We start from the raw sequence: 15,918 nt of genomic DNA on the forward strand, positions 1-15,918 counted from the left end.
AGGGGGTTTACACTCCTCTGAACACACACGGGGAGATCGGGAAGGACCTGGTATTACAGACAGCACCTTCCTGCTCAGGGGCCAAGTCCATCTCTCACTCCCCTTCCTCTTCATCATGTAGGTCATGCAGTGCTTCAGGAACGGATACCTCCATGGACCGAGGGCTGGAGGAACGTCTCACGGGCTCGGGAAGGGGCAGAGTTCTTACGCTCTGCAGCTGACCACGGAACTGCCTCTTTGGAAAGAGCTGTGGCAGTGGAGCCCTTCTTAGCAGGTGACAGTAGCATTAGCCACTCACTGTCACTGTGTATACAGCTGTCACTTTCATGCAGATCTACGACTACTTAAACTCTCTGCATTGGGTCATCCTTGGTTGAGCTCACCCATCGCTCCAGAAAGCCTATCCATGAAGCTCTGGCCGTTTCCACAGTGACAGAGACTCCCCACGGATCAGATTAAGTCAAAATGCACTTTGATGAGCGCAACTGTTTCTGCGTTCACGGGAGGGTCATTAAAACATATTGATCAATTTGAGCAAAACTGGCTTTTGATAAGCTCTTCCAACCTCCCTCATTCCCTCAAGCTCCAAGAGTAAGGTGCTCGGTTGTCTCGGAATCCTGAATGAGCTTAAGTGCTCTCTTCGTAGGAAATGCCTGGTCTCCAGGATGCATCACTGTATACTTTCATGTCAGCCCAAATATCATAGCTCCCTGACTACATGTTCTCTCCAAGAACACACTTTTTTTTTTTTAAAAAAGATTTTGGTTATTTGAGAGAGAGAGAGAGAGAGAGAGAGCATGAGAGGGAAGGTCAGTGGGAGAAGCAGACTCCCCGTGGAGCTGGGAGCCCAATGCAGGACTCGATCCCAGGACTCCAGGATCACGACCTAAGCCCAAGGCAGTGGCTTAACCCACTGAGCCACCCAGGCGCCCCAGGATGCACTTCTTGATTGGATACTCAAGCTCCTCTGCATTTCGTGGTAAGTTATTAATTCACTCAAAGTTTTTTAAATATCCAGTCTGGGTTGATGTCTTTGCTAAGTGCTGGGAATGCAAAGCTAAGTAGGACATGGTTTCTGCTCTAGACCAGAGAAGGGCTTGCAAAATAGTAATTATAGTACACTGCGGCTCGAATCCTGAGAAAGGATGTGTGCACCGTGCCCTAAGCATGCAGAGGACGGACACCCAGCATGTCTTGGAAGAATCAGAAAGACACTTGGATTAAACAACTCTTTTCATCATCCCCTTCCCTCAGAAAATGTCTGCAGAAACTTGCTGACCTTTCTTTCTTAAATTAGGTAGTTATGAGAACGAAATCTCGCCATTTGCAACAGTGTGAATGGAGCTGGAGAGATTATTCTAAGCCAACTAAGTCAGTTAGAGACAAACGCCGTATGACTTCACTCACAGGTAGAATTTAAGAAAGAAGGGAACACGGGGGAAAAGAGGCTCACCAAGGGACAGACTCGAGTGTGGAGAGGAGGGGAGATGGGGGGTGGGGAACCAGGTGATGGGGTGAAGAGGACACTGATCCTGACGAGCACGGAGTCATGCAGAGAACAGCTGAATCACTGTATTCTACACCTGAATCTAACATGACACCTACGTTCCCTACACTGGAATTAAAAAAATTCAACCCACCTCTGACTCTCCTCCATGATCATTCGCCGACGAAGCTGTGGACACCGCCGTCTCGCAGGCTGCACTGCACGGAATCTTCACGGCGTCCTACAGGCCCCGGATTCCACAGGCAGATCGAGTCATTAATGCCGGATGACAGGAACTTCTACTATTTGGTTTCACTCTGATGGACTTCAACCGAGATGTGTTATTTCCCGAGACTTGGGCCTCCGACTGGGCCACCCTGCAACAATGTGTCCGATGATGAGACGGTACTATTACTGTTGCTATCACAAGATGCCCACAGGCCCGGACTGGTATGTGTACTGAATGCAGACGTCCGTGTGCCCTTGAAAAGCCAGGCTATCGGCTGGAAAGTATTATAGCTATTCTGACCTTGATGTCCAAACCAAGTCTGACATTGGCTGACAAAGACACAGCTAAGAAGACCGCATCAGAGCCCGCGGAGAAACGACAGGTCAGATCTTTTGGTCAGAGTCAAATTTTGTTTGGTTCCAGGTTTCATAAACATGGTCATTAGGCATGTCATATCCAGCAGGGCCGTGTGGAATGTTCAGAAAACTGGTACTGGGACAGTTAATAAAACCACTGATTTGTTTTCTCACTTCAATTTTTGAAATAACAAAGGGCAGTATTCACAAGAAAGTGGTTTCAGAAATCATAAAGGATGATCAGTTGTTTTCTACATAAATGAATCTGGTGGGACAGGAGACCTCAGTACTGCAAAATTTTGTTGGCTTACATGGAAACAGAGCCTATTTCTACTTTAAACAGTTCTTATCATAAAGAAAAATCAAGAAATGCTCTCAGCTTGAGAATCTGAAGAAACGTAACTCTAAAGCAATCCCATATTCAATTCCTTTGAGGAGGAAAACAGCCTCCTCACGCCTCGGTTCCTCATCAGTAGGAAACATGATTTATATAATATATATAATTTACCATCTCAAAGACACTGGAGAGTGAAAGGGATGGCTACCAGGTGGGACAGTGGGCAACAGGCACCAAGGGGGCTGTCCCTTGTAAACATACGGTTGCCCCACACATCAGAAGGAAGCTTGTTGCTCAAGCCAGCCATGTCCAGTACAAATACGGATGCAAGCAAGTATACTTAGATGCCTAAGCCCTACAGCAGGCGAATTAAATCCAGTTTCCGAAAGTGAACAGAATCTTGGGCAACAGTCATTTTAAAACCTCCCCCCAAGGACAGAAATATGCAGCAGGGCTGAGGGCCTATGAACCAGAGGACCTCCAGCTCCTAAGATCTGGGATCATTCCTGAAAATGAATCTACAGCGCTCGCTGCTGTCAACGCTTTAGAACCACGTGCTACTCTCATTTCTAGAATGCGGAACAGTTAAAACCAGCAAGGTAAGAACCAGCCTTTACTGATGAAGGGTTTGCAGTTTACAAAACGTGCTTTTGACATCATCTTCTCCTTCTCCCCCACATGACCCCGCGACCAAGTCAGATGGTGATGAGGATTACAGACTTTCTGTGCATGGGAAAATCCAGGCATGAAAGATCCGCTGTGATCAGATTACACAACCAGCACTGGGGATAACGGAGCCCGTGTCCCGATTCAAAGGGTAGACCACGGGAGCCGGTGGCAGGGATCGGTCTGACAGGTCTGAACTCCACTTCCCTCACTTACGCGCTTGACGAGCTGCGACAAGTTACTGCACTGCTCTGTACGCTGCCTCTAACGTGTGAATCGTACTGATCCGTTCCTTGCCGTGTCGCTGGAAGCAGCTCACGAGCGTTTACACAGCAGTCCCTAGTCCTGGGGCCAGTCTACACGAACGTTACTAATCCCGCTACCCGATTCCTCCTCCCACTCCCTCCGCTCCTTTCACTACTGTAATTACTCCCACTGCCGGCACCAACCACCACCCCCGCTACGGGCAGAGTAAACGGCCCTTCCGAGAGACGGGATTCCTGACCATCTCTACCCTCTTCCCACAGACTCTGCCAAAACACCAGTGTGACACATGAATGACCTTCAAAGAGGACACTATGAAATCAGACAGCCCAGAAGCATACCAACACTGAACATGGTCATCATTGTCAGACACGGGACAATCAGACCACGGGCAGGTGCTAAACTGGGTTTAGACACGTCGGTGACCAGCAGCCATGGAGCTGTGCTGCTCCAATCCAGTCGGCCTTGCAGAAGGAGCTCAGAGACCACCCGTGCAAGGAAGGCGCTGGGCCGGCCGTCTCCAAACGCAGCCCCTGCAGACGTGCTGCCGCGTGGGAAGGGAGGGCCCACTCTTCTCGGGGAAGCTGCAGCCGAGGCTCGGGCTCGGTCATCGGAACGAGCTCGGCCATGGCTGCCCCAGGACTGCCGCTCTGTGGCAAGCTTCTGGTCAGCCTGTCCTCTCCGCTCAGTCCTCCCCCAACTCCCCCATCTCGCGACGCGTACCCAGGTACACCGAGCCCAGAGCACCCCCAAACATTCCAAACAAACACCCCTGCCAAGCGCCGCAGGGTCGTGCCCCACACAACTGAGAAACACCGTAAAAGGTAAATTCTGAGGAATTGCTTTGTTCCAAAATTCTACTCCTTGATGATCTTCTAAGAGCTTATTTATTGGGAAAGTTCTATGAAGTTATAAAATACGCTTGACTTGTCTATCTTCCTAACAGAGTGCCTACAGTGAGAAGCTGAAGGGAAAAAAAGTGATTATGGATCGTGTTCTAGTCATGTCATCTTTGTTTTGCAAATTAAATTTGTTATGCCACATTAGCTCAAAGATACGAACATTTTAATAATTCCAGATCCATAAATTGCAAGAAAAATGAATTCGATTTTAAAATGTATTCAGTTCCAAGGAACTGAGTTCCTTGAGGATATATTTTTCATCTGAAGACAGAAAAGGTATTCTAATGACCCATTTCCATTTTCTCCACTTAATTTCATTCCTCGTTTTCGTAGTTCATGCCTTTCTACAGATTTAAAACATTGAAAATAACCAAAACCTTTATGACAGATGGTAAACTGAAGTATTACTTTGATCTAGTAATCTCAATGTTTCTAATATTATCACGGATAAAAACGGTAACAATAGACTATTACCACAACACAGTATTCTCTTCTCTTTGCTATATCGACGGATTTGGCTTCAAAAACATTTAAAAGAATTTTTAAAGTGTATTTATTTAAGCCATCTCTGCACCCAATGTGGGTCTCAAACTCATGACCCCAAGGTCAAGAGTTGCATGTTCTTCCAACTAAGACCACCAGGTGCCCCCCAAAACATTCAAAATTTCAAGTATAAACTTTATCATGTATATACTGACAACTATTGTACAGACTAGGTATATACTGAGAACTATCGCACAGACACCTGGATGTGGTGAGTTACATGCTCTTAACGTTAATATTTTCGAGTTGAGGATAACGACAGTACAACAGTTACACAGTTCTGGGTCACAAACAGTATCTACGCTCCTTACACGTATTACTTCTCAGAGCATCATACGCGTTCTGCAACTGAGATGTAATCATCACCCATAACGTCAAGATCAGGAACTGGGGAACAGAGAGGTCAAGTAACCTTCCAAGGTCACACAGTCACAAGGGGCAGAGCCTGGCTTGGAACTAGTCAGCACAAAGCAGGAAAAACACAGGCCGACTTACCTCAAGCCGCGTCAATTAGACTTTTAGACTGTGAGTGTGTGTACATAGGTCAACGTATCCATGCATGTGCCAACTGGGTGATTTTAAGTCAAACGAGTCTGATGTAAACCAATGTATCCCAAGTTTAGAATCCAAGCAGTACTCACCCCAAGAGGCAGAGGCCGGTTCCGCATGCCTTGGCCGCCTGGACTCTCTCGTTCGGATGACTCGGGCACTCTTGGAAGTGAGATAACGAATTAGGGAGCCGTCCGAGGCTTGGACCTATCTGGGCTTAGACCTCAACAGGGATTTCGCAGCTGCACAACCATCATTATGTCAGTCAATCATCAGGAAGCTTTCGCAGGGTACCTACTGCACGCCGTTCCCTCTTCCAAATCCTGGGGCTTTTCCAAGGTCAATGTGACGCTAACCGTCTCCCGAAGTAGCAGGCATTCTTGGCTTTAACTATAGCCATCATGACTCATGCACTTTTTTTTTACATATACATCTACATATTTCATATATTTTTATGAAAAATGTATTTTCCCCAACAAAAAATGTGATGAGAAGTGTGCCGTCGTTTTGCGAATCTCTTTAACGCCTGGGGTAAGGGAAGACAACTGGAGCCCATGTCTGCTTCTGCGTTCATCTCTTTGGGACACTGTTTTCTCTGTCAGCACCCCACCCACCACTGGAATTCCGCCTTCCCTTCACGGCTTGAACTCCTGTCTCACAAGGGCTGGCTGTCACCGCTCTCCCTCACGACACGGCAGCCTACGTGTCTCATCCATTATTCCATCCACAGGGCCTGTGAAAATGCCAACACACAGCACCCGGCGTTGCTGAATCAATACATTCACGACCGACAGTCCCAGACTGCGGAGACGACGCGTAACCTCTTAGGCAGCCGTGTTCACCAAAACACGTCCTGCAAAGGACGAGCTCTAACAGATGGGCTTTTAAAAACCTGCTCCATTAACACCGTACACATCCTTGTCTTCAGCATTTAAACTTCTAGCCGAAGGCCCATGGTGTATCAGAATTTATAAATTCATAAAGACCTAAACTTGAAACAGCTTGGTTATTAAAATCGGTGGGGAGAGGTCATCGAGGTGGAAACAAAGCCTAGTAGGTAACCGAACACGAATATCGAATCTAATCTTTGTTCTGGTCTCACTCACAAGCGGGCATTACCATGTGTGAAAACGATACTCACCGGTCCACGTTACAGATAAGATGTCTGGAAGCCAACAAGCGAAAAGGAATCTTACATATATTTAATAGTATCAGCCTATTTACTAGATAATCAAGTTATTGTCAGTTATCTGGTTATCGCATATTTATGGCCTTTGGTATAATGCTTTGTATTAAAATTTGAGATAGAAAATTTGAGATAGAAAGTAAATTATACACTACACTTACCTAGACAGGTGTGTGATACATAACCACATATGGAAATATTACAGGCCTAGTCAATATTTCTCTAAATCTATATTGGTATTCTCCAGATCTTCTACGAGGAATGCTTCCTTGGAAACAAGAATAAGATTTTATTTCTTTAAAAAGCTATACTCTAACAGAAATAAAAACAAGACACTTGTTTTGTGAAATAATTATCCCCATTTGAGTGCATTCCTGTGTCCACACACAAAGCGTTATGGCTTATTTTCACGACCTAGATGTTATCTTCGCATTAGCTTTAATTACGAAAGCTAATGAATAACTATACGAGCTAATACAGAAATCACCTTGTGCCTGGCTTTTTATTTCTTTAAAGACTTACTTGGGAGAGAGTGCGCACATGTGTGCAGAGAAGCTGGGGGGGTTGGGGGGGCAAGAGAAAGGGACAGAGAGACACCTGAAGCAGACTCCCTACCGAACACCCAGACCGACGCAGCTCTCGATCCCACGACCCTGAGATCATGACCTGAGCTGAAATGAAGAACTGGACTGCATAACAGACCGAGCCATCCAGGAGCTCCACCTTATGCTTCTTTTTTAAATTTAACCTTCTTCAGTTAAAAAAAAAAAAAAAATGAATTCATAATGTGGACTTAATATTAACTTGTGCCTTAACTGGCACCGCAATGAGCATTATAAATACAATGAAGCATTAAAAAGAGTCTAAACAAGTATCTCTAACCATCCGACGTAATTCCTTATCAGGAGAGAATCTAGTTCGTCTACGATTGAAATCAGTAAGCGCCGTGCAGAGTACAGGCGAGGAAAGCCAGGGAGGACGAGGACCCAAGGGACCGCCATTCACCTAACTTATCTGCTTTCCAGTGTTCACGCATCTACTCTTACATGGACCTTTCACTCCTGATGACCCCAAGCCACAAGCCCTTCGGAAGCAGCAAGTAGATGACAGCAGGAGTGCACCCTTTCTGACTGCTGCGGAGGTGACGTGGGGCAGGGCGCCATACAGGAAGGTCCGTTTCCGACAGGACGGAGGCCACATGCAATGGAGACCTCCCTGGAGCTTCTTCCCGGCATTGGGCGTTGACATACTTCTGTTGTGAGTGAAGGGTCCCACTCTATGGGACCTCCCAGGAGGGGGCAGCCGGGAAAGAGTCACAGAACACAACACGCAGTCCGCAGCCTATTTTCCCACACGGGTCGGCTCCACGTGGAATCCGTTTCTGTGGGACGATGCGCGTCATCTTGGAGAATACACAGCCTCTTTTGTGGAAGTCACTCATTAACGAAGGGCAAGCATCTCTGAGAATCTGCTGTGCGTAACTGCGACTATCATTTTCACGGAGTTCCTTGAACAAAATCAAGAACCAGAAGTGTCCTCAACTCTTTGAGGGCAGACAATGGATAACCATGGGGAAATGGAAAGTCAAAGAGAGCAGTAACAGCCTTTCCACAGACTATATACGAGGCCCGGCCTTCGCGGGGGTGCTGGGCAGAGTCGGGGCAGCGTGCCACTCTTGGTTTTGGGTTTGTGAGAATGAGTCCCACCCTGGCGGCAGACATCACTTTAAAGAAAACCCAGCCTTGGGGCGCCTGGGTGGCTCAGTGGGTTAAAGCCTCTGCTTTCAGCTCAGGGCACGATCCCAGGGTCCTGGGATCGAGCCCCGCATCGGGCTCTCTGCTCAGCGGGGAGCCTGCTTCCCCCACTCTCTCTGCCTGCCTCTCTGCCTACTTGTGATCTCAGTCTGTCAAATAAATAAAATTTAAAATAAACAAAACAAAAAACCCAGCCTTTATTTATTAGGTTCCGGCGACACAAAGAGTACAGTTCTGAGCTTTGATGAACCTGGGTTTCTTTCCTTTGCGCCCCATTGCCCAGATCATCTGGGAACACTGTCTTAGCATGTCGGTGAGGACACTTTCTTAACGTCATCCTGAGCAGCTACTGTCAAGACTGAGGTGACACATGTATGACTAACAAAGACCCTGATACACGCTCCACGCTCAGTAACTGTAAACTGTTTATTAGTAGCTATTACTATTTTTTTTTAAAGATTTTGTTTATTTATTTGAGAGAAAGACCTTGAGAGGAAGAAGGGGCAGGCAAAGAAGCAGACTTTCCGCTGAGCAGGGAGCCCGATGTGGGACTCGATCCCAGGATCCTGGGATCGTGACCCATGCTAAAGGCAGATGCTTAACCGACTGAGCCCCGCAGGTGCCTCTACATGGCTTTTTAAGTGAGACGTGAAGCTATGGCTAGTCCAAGGCCTATACAATGTACGAAAAGCCAACTTTCTCAATATGGCACTGCAGAACTATGTTAACAGTGGGATCGCGCACCCCAAGGCGAAGAGAGAGAGCGAGCAGAACATACTGGAAAGAAAGCCTGGTGCTTATAACGACAGCCTCAGTGCAGCTAGCAGCCGTCCACGAGAAATCCACAAACGCAAAGGTACGTTAGGCGGGCCCACACCTGGAGGCAGGCTTCCCGAGGCAAGGGATGTGGTTGGAATGACTTTGAACTTGCCAGCTTCTCTCTCCAGAGAACGAATTCTATGTTTTCATTATTTTAAATATATGTGCCTAGAGGGATCTAGGACGGTTCATTAGAACTCGGGAACTGTTTTCCTCTCGGGCAAAACCACACCAGGCCGTCTAATTCAACAAACGCTACCACGCTGTACGGTCACAGGTCATTAGTTCCTACTCCGCAGCCTGCGTCCTGGAAGTTCAAGCCATCACAGATCTTGAAATTACGGCAGTCTGTTACACGTCAGGCTGCGTCCTTTCGAAACGCAGACTTCTGATCCATCGTCACTGTTCATTCTGTAGTGTTCCACATAGGGAGCACATCTGTGTAGCTGGGGATGGCATTTTTACCTTAGAAATTCAGTGAGGAGACTGTAACGAAAGCTCTTGAGGGGCGCCGGGGTGGTTCAGCCAGTGAAGTGTCTGCCTTCAGCCCGGGTCATGCTCCCAGGGTCCTGGGACTGAGCCCCACTTCAGGGTCCCTGCTCAGCGCGAAGCCTGCTTCCTCCTCTCCCCCTGCCTCTCCCCGCACCGCTCATGTGTGTGCGTGCACTCTAATAAAAGAATCTTAGGGGGAAAAAAAGAGATTGTTTTCAAGAGTTTGCATCAATTACATACTTCTTTACAGTTCTAAAAGAAAATAAGAGATATCGTAATGGACACTTACTAAATGGTGACCACAATTTTTTTCAAAACGGTTTAAAATTAGAGATGAAAAGATATTTGGGAACACGTTCTATTCGGTGAAATATTTTTGGTAGAACGGCATTGCCATTACGGTCACTGTGTCAAAAACAAACGTTTGCCAGCATCCGTTTTTTGACCCTAGGTCTAAGGTAAGATGCTTACCACAGCTTCAAGTGTACCACACCTTCGTACAGGAAATGTATCACAGTGAAACATTTCCATCCATTTACACGAACTTGATGACAACATACCAAGTGTCGCAGGTAATTCAAAAACAAAGGACAAACAACACTTTTGCTAATAGAATGCTAAACAACATTTATGCCAACTAATACTTCCTAGACATACTGTAATGAACAGAACTGACATTGCAACCAACTTTTTTTTTTTTTTTAAAGATTTTATTTATTTATTTGACAGACAGAGATCACAAGTAGGCAGACAGGCAGGCAGAGAGAGAGGAGGAAGCAGGCTCCCTGCTGAGCAGAGAGCCCGATGCGGGGCTCGATCCCAGGACCCTGGGATCATGACCTGAGCTGAAGGCAGAGGTTCTAACCCACTGAGCCACCCAGGCGCACCGCCACTAACTTCTCAAGGCATCAAACGCCACAACAGTGTTCTTTCTTTAGGGGAATACTCATCAGATGATTATGTATTGTACAGTTTTATAGAGCGAAGGAGTAAATACATTTTTTCTATTTCATAGAGAGATTATACCTGCATTTTTCCTTGGGTTTAATTCAACAAATACTTACTATACATACTATATACATACAATACATACGACACAATACATACTATAGCAGATACATTGTTTTATTTATTAAAAGATTTTATTTTTTTACTTGACAGAAAGAGAGAGAGCGCACACGCATGCACAGAGGGAGAGGGAGAAGCAGATTCCCTGCTGAGCAGGAAGCCTGACATGGGACTCGATCCCAGGACTCCAGGATCACGATCTGAGCCAAAGGCAGACGATTCACTGACTGAGCCACCCAGGCATCCCAATAAATGACTCATTCAGGGATAGTCCTATGATAAAAACAGGAGTCTTGGTTCCTAAATCTGGGAGGTAGACAGTGACAGGTGAAGAGGACATGGAGCCAGTGACCTCTTGGAGATGCCCTACTTGCAAAACGAAACTAAATGAAACCCAAGTGCTTGATCCAGCCATACCTGCAGTTCACCCGTCGTCTAACTTTGAGATTATTTCAACTAGCAGTTCACTTCCTGCTTAATCCAGTTAGATATCTGAAACATGCCAACTGAAGATGCCCCCACACTTAATGAATATTTACGAGCCTTGAGTTCTCTACCAGAACCTGGCAAAAACCAAGAAGTACAAGACAGTCCCTGCTCCAAATGAACCGAGCACAGAGTGTGGAGGCAACACAAGTCTGCCAAAATAGAAAGTCGTAGATGCTATGGCAATGCCTCATGCACCAACAGAGAGGAAGGGAAGGCAAACACCGACAGACGGCGGCTGAACACCACCAAAAGGAGACAATGAGGCAGCAGAGCCGGCTCTCAGCCTTGAAGAGTAAGTAGGACCGAACCGAAAAGAAAAATGTGCAAGGACATTCCAGTAAGAAAACCCAGTGAACAGAAGGCAAGAAGTTTATCTTTAGAAATTTTTTTTCCCTAATGCCTAGTCCAAGTCCTTGTCATGTATTAGACACCAAACACAGTTTACAGCATGAGCAAAGGCATAAAGATAAGTGATTGGATAAACAGTTTCTTGGGACTTAAGACCTTGGTCAGTGACAGGATGGCCTTTTACGACATTGCTCCTACAGGAAATTAGCCTCTTTTTACAATAACCTACTCTCCGCCGCAGCTTCCAGGAAAAGTCATCATCAAAATGAGTTATTGCTGAGATGGATAAGCGCAGAAAGGCGAGCTTTCATTAATTTCTGGGTTGCTTGTATTTTTTTCTTTCCTAGCTATGAGCGAGTTCTCTAAATGCTTTAAGTAAATAAACAAATTCATAGGTCGTAAGGACTAAGGACTTGTGCCATTTTTCAGTAAAATCATATATCTCTAAATATGAATGAACAGTGATGACAAATTCTGACCAGAGAAAGAACCGGTCCAAGGTTCCGAAGCCTGTGGTGGCACAAGTCAGCACAGAAGAAGAGCTCAAGTCTGTATTAATTCACGGCCGAAACCGCGCAGGAGAGCCGAGGCTCTGCACAGGGCGTGCTTGGGGCTGAGGGGGACCTGGGCGGACCGTCTGTGCATCTGTGTGTGCATGTGGGAAAATTGTTCTAACTCCACATTTTCACCTATTGCGTGTATTTTTTCCTTTCGTCCTCGTTGCAAAAGTGACACAAGACAACGCGAGTGAAGGACTGGCAGGTCGAGGAAGGTCAACGGTGAAGTCGTTGTTAATAACGAGATCCCAGTAAACAGAAGCAGGTGCTCAGGAAACGAAAGCGTTTTGCAAATAGGAAACAGACTAAAATCTTTATTTTGTCTCCTAAAAATGAGGTGATTAGGTAATTGGATGTTTTAGCAATTAGGGTGTTTCTCTGGATAAAAGCAGCAGCGATGCTTAAATACAGTCCTCCACATTAAAAGAGAGTATTTTGGTAAATTTAATAAAGCTGAAGGCACCAAAACTGACATTCTGTTTGCCACTCAACAATTTAGCTTACCTGACATCTACATTATCTCCCTAATGATCTCTTCTACTCTAAGAACACCACGTAAGGATAGAAAGAGAGACAATTTCCATCTACCTGTACAAACCGTGGACCACGAGTGTGGTCAGGTCACGGAGTACAGCCGTTGGGCAACACAGCAAACGGAGCAGAGGACACAGATTTTCCTCTATTGTGCTTTCTGAGATATTTAGGATGCTCTAATGCACTCGGTAGCCCAACCCCACCACGTGCGTATCAAAGACCTACACCCCTTTCCCATAAAATATATGAAGAACGCCCATTTTAAAAGATGCTCTATCTTATGCTTGTGTACATCATCACCCACAAGTGCCGTAACTCTTTCCTATAGGGCAGCGGAAACGCTCCGAACACCTTCACCGTCTCCGCTGTCCAGTGCAAACGCGTAGCACGTTGGGAATGTGTTAAAACAGAATGAAGCTTAAACAGTTAGAAATACAACGAGCTTATAAATCAACGTCAAATTTTAAAGATGTCTGTTGCATAGAAACGACTTGGTATTCGATTTCTCTGTCATGTAAAGACCTACAGGTGACTCTATACTCCTAGATGCGTCCAACCAGAAATGAACCACACTTTAGAATGTCTACTTGGAAATGTTTTCAGATCTCACGCAAGTCCTTTGTTATGCGTGCATATACACGTATGTCACGGAAAAAAATACATAAAACACATACTTCGTGCATCTCTTGAAAAAATATCTTCCCATTTAGGAAGGATTCACTTAAGGGTCGCTTGGGTGGCTCAGTTGGTTAAGCATCTGCCTTCTGCTCAGGTCAAGATCCTGACATCCCAGGATCTGGCCCCAAGACAGGCTCCTGCTCTGTAGGAAGTCAGCTTCTCCCCCACCTTCTGCCCCTCCCGTGTGTGTGTGTGTGTGTGTGTGTGTGTGAGAGAGAGAGAGAGAGAGAGAGACTCTTAGTGTTCCTTTGAATAACCGGTTCTTCCAGCAAACTGGTCGAGAAAATGGTCAGATGCAGTGGGAGAAGTGCATCCCTCAGTGAGAACTGTCTTGCAAGATTTCTTACCTTCAGAAAGCAAACAGAAAGGGGTGGGAACCAATGGGGAGTAACTCTGGGACACGCATAGCTGTAGCCTCAGGCTCAAGAAATGCGCTCACACCTTACCCCTGCTTCTCTGTTTCCAGCCCTAACTCCCCCTCGGCTGCTTTCACTTGGGGGCTGGCCACCTCTGGGTGGCCACATTCACTGGTGACTGTGTGTCCCTCTTTAGGGACAGCCACACCTACGAAGGGACACAGCCTGTCTCCCTATGTTTAGCGGGGAAGTTCTCCTCCATGACTGCCAACTCACCTCTCCCTGAATTCCACGGTGCTTTTAAAACAAGGGAATGCTTCAAGTAGGCACAAAGTGCAGGCCAACACGAACTGTTACTGCCCCTGCTCCCCCGAAAAGGGCACTGCTGTGCGCTCCAACAGTGTGGCCGCATCCTCCTGAAATCAGGATCAGCGTCCAAGATTCGAGGAGGCGGTGACAGAGTGAGGACTCCCGGAAAAGGAGGGAGGACACGGGTGTTGCAGGGGCAATGAATGCCCACCCCCCCGGTACTAGTTGGTGTTAAGGGGGTAACATGGGAAAAAAAACACTAAGAGCAGAGCAGATTGTTAGAAGAGATTAGACTCAGAAACACTGAGACGACGGTCCTGTCCTGGGGTCAGAGTGTGGCAAATACCCCTTCTTCTGTCCCCTTGTCCCTCTCTGTGGAACACACGATAAAATCTTACGCGACGCCGCCGGGCACAGGGAAAGGAGAGTCAGGTTCCAACAGTCTGTTTTCTCTCCAGGTGTCTCTCCGAGTTAAGAGTTTGCTACTCCCCCAGCTCAGCGCTCCCATCCAGAGCACCTGCGTGCCCAGGCCCCGCACAGGATCCGGTCTCTGTAACGATCCATCAACCGACTCCCTGCCCGCTCGCGTCTGCATCTCTGATGAGGAACCACTAAATTCCCCCCAACTTTGTAAGCCCCGGACCAGCAGCCTAAGAAACGTGAGATAAATGGTTAAATCAATAAACCAGTTCGAAACTAAACTACTAAAGAACACGGAGAAGCAAAAACCAGCAAATTTTAAAAAGAAAAAAAAGAGGTCTTAAGGGCAATTAAATTACTCTATGTTCAGAACAGGAATTTAGTTAAATCTAACACACAAAATGTATTTATTGACGACACCCTTAATGTTATGGCTGGCCCTTAAATTGCAAAAACAAAACGTGATGCATTGGAAATCCTTCCTTACCTTGGGGAGCTGAGCGTGTTAACGAGCTGCACCTGGGTGGGGGGAGGAGACTTAATTTTTAAGAGAAAGTTTAACACGGTAAGAATGAACTTTTGGAACTTTGGGAACCCTTGTCCCGGGACACTCAGAGGTAGTGGAATGTGACTCACCGGCAGGTGTGCTCCCAGCGGGAGATGTCCCCTCCCCTTTCCGCCAAGGCTCTCGCAGTCCCATGTTCATCGAAGCTGCCCAGTGACAGCTGTTTCATCTCGGGAATCCGCCTGGTGGCAGCGTCCAGCTGCAAGGGCTATGTCCCCGCCAGCGTCTGGCCGGGCGGGCTCTGTCTCTCCCTAAACTTCTGATGTCCCCGCATCTCCGTGAGCCCCAGCAGGCCACCCGCGAGACAGGGGCCTTCCCAGACTTGACAAGCATGGCCAGCCCCGGGGGTGGGGGGCTCTGCTGACACGCAGATTCTGCACCCGGAGCTCGGCTAGGAGACCTCCGATTGGTCCTTTCTGGGAAGTGTCCTGGAGGGTGGTCTCAGGCGAGGACCACCTTGTGCCCCCGAGTGCCAGAACCAAGCGCTTGTCCTTCTGCATTTCCCCCAAGGACAGCTTGCCCTGCCTGGGCCTCGATTCTCGGGGCGGTCAAGAACTCGCCCAGGAGCTGAGCCGTGCTGAGGCATGACGGGGTCGCCAGCATCAAGGGGGTCAGCGCAGGACACAAGGTCTCCCTGAGTCCTCGCGTGCAGGTGCGCCCGGGCATCCCAAACAGGGGACAGAAAAAGCCCGTGGTGCAGGCTGGGCGGGGGCCTGCCCTCCTCCGGCTCTCGGCAGGCAGGCCCCGGGGGCACGGCTGTTTCTGCTCCGCGGCCGCAGAGGAAGCCCGTCCTGCAGCCGGGGGCCCCGGGCATCCTCCAAGCAGGACTCTGCGGCTCCTCCGGGCGCGCCGATTCGGACCGGACAGGGCAGCCGGCCGACGGGGCAGGTCGGCGGGCCGGGCCACCGCGTCCCGCTGTCCCGAGTCTACCCCGAGCTCGAGGACCGAGCAGCAGCAACGATGCCCGCCTCCCACGGGGCACACATGTCCCCCGGGAAACTCCGAGAGGTC

At 47.8% G+C, this 15,918-nt stretch overlaps 1 long non-coding RNA gene across 1 annotated transcript in view; it reads right to left on the reverse strand.

The window, feature by feature from the left end:
* Positions 1 to 15,649, reverse strand: part of LOC309856269 — a 427,099-nt gene extending 411,450 nt beyond the window's left edge. Inside the window, exon 1 of the long non-coding RNA XR_014307123.1 lies at positions 14,979 to 15,649. This is a non-coding gene — a long non-coding RNA (uncharacterized lncRNA). The remainder of the gene's footprint in view (positions 1 to 14,978) is intronic.
* Between the last annotated feature and the right edge of the window lie 269 nt (positions 15,650 to 15,918).

Source organism: Mustela nivalis (genome assembly GCF_964662115.1).
Source record: "Mustela nivalis genome assembly, chromosome: X".
Lineage (NCBI taxonomy): Eukaryota > Metazoa > Chordata > Mammalia > Carnivora > Mustelidae > Mustela > Mustela nivalis.